The sequence below is a fragment of the Arachis stenosperma genome, chromosome 2, assembly GCF_014773155.1.
Source record: "Arachis stenosperma cultivar V10309 chromosome 2, arast.V10309.gnm1.PFL2, whole genome shotgun sequence".
Lineage (NCBI taxonomy): Eukaryota > Viridiplantae > Streptophyta > Magnoliopsida > Fabales > Fabaceae > Arachis > Arachis stenosperma.
The window spans coordinates 53860549-53861389 of record NC_080378.1 but is presented as its reverse complement, the minus strand read 5'-3'; the positions used below and the strand labels follow the sequence as shown (position 1 = coordinate 53861389).

Sequence of the window (841 nt, the reverse complement as noted above, 5' to 3'; positions counted from 1 at the left end):
TTTGGGTGATTTCTCCATGAAGAATTATAGGTGTTTCCATAGGGTTCTCCCATGTAATTCACCTCTTCCATTGAAGGGTTCTCAGGATCATAAGCTTCTTCTTCAGATGAAGCATCCTTAGTACTGCCTGGTGCATTTTGCATTCCAGACAGACTTTGAGAAATCAAAATGACTTGCTGAGTCAATATTTTGTTCTGAGCCAATATGGCATTCAGAGTATCAATCTCAAGAACTCCTTTCTTCTGATTTGTCCCATTGTTCACAGGATTCCTTTCAGAAGTGTACATGAATTGGTTATTTGCAACCATTTCAATTAGCTCTTGAGCTTCTGTAGTCGTCTTCTTCAGATGAAGAGATCCTCCAGCAGAGCTATCCAAAGACATCTTGGACAGTTCAGACAGACCATCATAGAAAATACCTATGATGCTCCATTCAGAAAGCATGTCAGAGGGACATTTTCTGATCAATTATTTGTATCTTTCCCAAGCTTCATAGAGGGATTCTCCTTCCTTCTGTCTGAAGGTTTGGACTTCCACTCTAAGCTTACTCAATTTTTGAGGTGGAAAGAACTTTTGCCAAGAAGGCATTGACTAGCTTTTCCCAAGAGTTCAGGCTTTCTTTAGGTTGTGAGTCCAACCATATCCTAGCTCTGTCTCTTACAGCAAAAGGGAATAGCATAAGTCTGTAGACCTCAGGGTCAACACCATTAGTCTTGACAGTGTCACAGATTTGCAAGAACTCAGCTAAAAACTGATGAGGATCTTCCAATGGAAGTCCATGAAACTTGCAATTCTGTTGCATTAGAGAAACTAATTGAGGCTTAAGCTCAAAGTTGTTTGCT

The 841-nt window shown here is 40.2% G+C and overlaps 1 non-coding gene across 1 annotated transcript; it reads left to right on the top strand.

Moving 5' to 3' along the window:
• The first annotated feature begins 437 nt into the window (after window positions 1-437).
• Window positions 438-545, top strand: LOC130964380 (small nucleolar RNA R71). Its single transcript, XR_009080477.1, has one exon. It is a non-coding gene; the product is annotated as a small nucleolar RNA R71 (small nucleolar RNA).
• Window positions 546-841: the final 296 nt, after the last annotated feature.